Raw genomic sequence first — 2,976 nt, forward strand, 5'->3', positions numbered from 1 at the left:
ATTTGCATTTGGTGGGACATCAAAGGAGTAATTCATTTCGAACTCCTCAATCCACAGCGAACTGTCAGTGCATAAATCTATAGTTAGCAACTGGAACGTTTAAATCAAACCCTTCATCAGAAACGCTCTTCACTCGTCAATCGGAAAGGTATTCTTCTTCTCCAAGACAATGCACGTCCACATGTGGCATGCTTGACGCGACACAAGATTATGGAACTATCAGATTACCATCTTTTTCGTTCTCTGCAAAACCATCATAATGGGAAAACGTATGCAAATGTGGAAGGTGTTAAAGGGGACACCGACATGTTTTTTGCTTCAAAGCAAAGTGATTTCTTTAATCAGGGCATTAACAACCTGATTGGAAGATGGAAAAGCATCATCGATAAGAATGGAGACTATTTCATTTAATAAATGTTTTGTTTTGACATATAAGTTGTTCGGATTTTTTTATCTAAAAAAAGCGACATAAATTTCTTGACGACCTAATATATATAGTTTAGAATACACAGTAAAATGTTGTCATTTTTCCTATCTGTCAAGTCAACTGTTTGAGTGTAACATCGCGATATATACATGTATGTATATATATATAATCCAATATTAATATTTGACACAACTTCTAGAAAGCCATTCCAAAGAATGACCTGCCTGATCAGGGAAGTGTTTTGCCTCTCTTGTGCAACAATAACCTGCTAGTGCTTCAAAATTTTTTCGTAGAACCTTGGTCAACCTGTGGCTTAGACCCCCACGATGGCATGCATATCAATTAATTTTTGGATCCAGAGAGTGTTAGTCCCTGCTTTCAATTGACAAAGTAGTGAGTTGCTATGATGAACTCGTAAGACAGCTCTACACGGTTTTGAAACTTTGCAGAACCATTTGTGGCCCTGGTAACACACCTTTTGCCTCTAAAAGACTTTCGTCTACCACTTGGATCATTGTTTCTTTCAATGGGCTTTTGATGTTTCTCCTTATGGCGAAACCTCTCCAAGTGGCAGACTTCATCTATCTGAGAACCTCCACTTTCCTTCGTACCATAGGTAGCATTTGATCAGTAGTAAGATATGATCTAAATAAGTAGTGACAATTCGGGTGCCTTATAGAGACTTCTCACGTAGTGTCATGGACTCCAGACAGCAAACTAGTGCTATGACCTTCATTTATTCATGTGTTCTTTGCACCAAGGTTCATACTTAGAGGAAAATCAAGATAAATAGCCTAAGAAATCCCTGACTGTGTTTTTCCATGAGGCTGTTAATGGATTAAGACATGTACATGGCCCTTTGCATCAATGGAAAAAAAACCTGGTATCAAGAAGAGGACTACTCCTAGACAATTCTAAAGAGTGAGATTACAAAACACCTTTGTTGATTAATTCTTCTCCTTGTGCTTAAGTGTTTAGTCTGGAAAATGCCATTTCAATGCTTTTCATAAAATAAACTTGTGGTTAATGAAAGTACAAAGCATGGCATAAATATATACGTTAAGAAAGTACAAAAGACTGCAAAAACAAAACCTTGGGTCATGGCACTAAGTATTTCCCTTACTACCTTACTCTACAATGTCCTCAAGTACACTAGTTTACTTCGCAGATAAGAGTAGCAACTGCAGTAAATTAAAGAAAGGCAGAAAATTTATTATATAAATAAAACTGAGTTTTCTAACTAGCTAAATTGAAGGAAGAGACTGGATACAAATTAGCAGTGCAAAATAAATAATTTTCTATTGAAAAAAAGGACAAATAAACACATTTCATTAGTATGTGTGTATACTGTACGATGGGCAGTATTTGTTTCTTGATACTGAAAAGGATATTTTCCAGTAGAAACATGATGGTTATCTGTACAAGTTCTGAGAGTACATAGAGAACAAGCTACAACATAGAAACTATTATGGTCATTTCTTTCAGAATGAATACTTTACTCTTGTCACTGTTGCCCATTTCATTGGTAAAAAGACTTGCCTGAGTTTAAGATCATTTCTGAAATCTACAGAGTGTATTTAACTATGTATTCCTACAGCATTCATTCTCATAAGAATGTAAAAGTAACACCAAAATATACCAGGAAGTGTTGAAGCAAAATACTACAAGCATTTCTTTTGTTTCCATATAAGTTATTACAAAATCTACTAGCGAAATCATTTGAATTCCTGTTTTGAGAGGGATAAACTACTCCTTGCATAAATATTCACTAATAAGGATATAAAAGAGTCCAAACTACCAATGCATAAAACTTCGCTGTCAACAAATATATGTGGTATGTGAAAGTACTGTACATTTATATATTCTTGTATTATTACTGTTTTACCTGTCTTTGTTTCTTTGTTGTTCTCGAGAGATAATACTTGCTTAGCCGAGAAAGGATATTGCTAAATACTGCATGTTTCAATTTCGACAACAGTGTCCTTCAATGGTCATTCAGGTGATATGTAGAGGTTATGGCTTCACCTAGGCTACAAAAGAACGACCAATCATGATCATAGCTTTAGATGCTCTGGGTAAATGCAATGTTTCTTGTGAAGTAAGAGACACTAGAACAGGAACTTATAATTGAAGCAGCTTAAAGAGCGAATTCCGTAAAAGTGATAGTTTATTGTTCCATTAGAACAAGTACACACTGTGTTTGTGTTAACTGTAATAAAGATTTGAAATTTTGTATTTTACTTTGTCCGGTCTCGCAACGACTTAATTAATCAGATATTTAGCTTTACTTCAAAATATCAAAAATCATATTAATATTATGTAAATTAATAATATATAGAAAACATTAGCACACCTCTATCAGAAATTTGGAAAAGCCCATGAACATGTGAACAAAAGCAACCATATTTTTTGTGAACAGAATGTCACTGTATTATAACGTAAACCTGACATTAACGGAAGAAAAATCTGAGAAGCCTTATTCAGTGGTGGGATTCAAATATTTTAACAACAGGTTCTCTCACTAGCAGCAGGAGGGGCCAGAAAGCCCC

Source organism: Limulus polyphemus, unplaced genomic scaffold (genome assembly GCF_000517525.1).
Source record: "Limulus polyphemus unplaced genomic scaffold, Limulus_polyphemus-2.1.2 Scaffold538, whole genome shotgun sequence".
In the NCBI taxonomy this organism is placed as follows: Eukaryota; Metazoa; Arthropoda; class Merostomata; order Xiphosura; family Limulidae; genus Limulus; species Limulus polyphemus.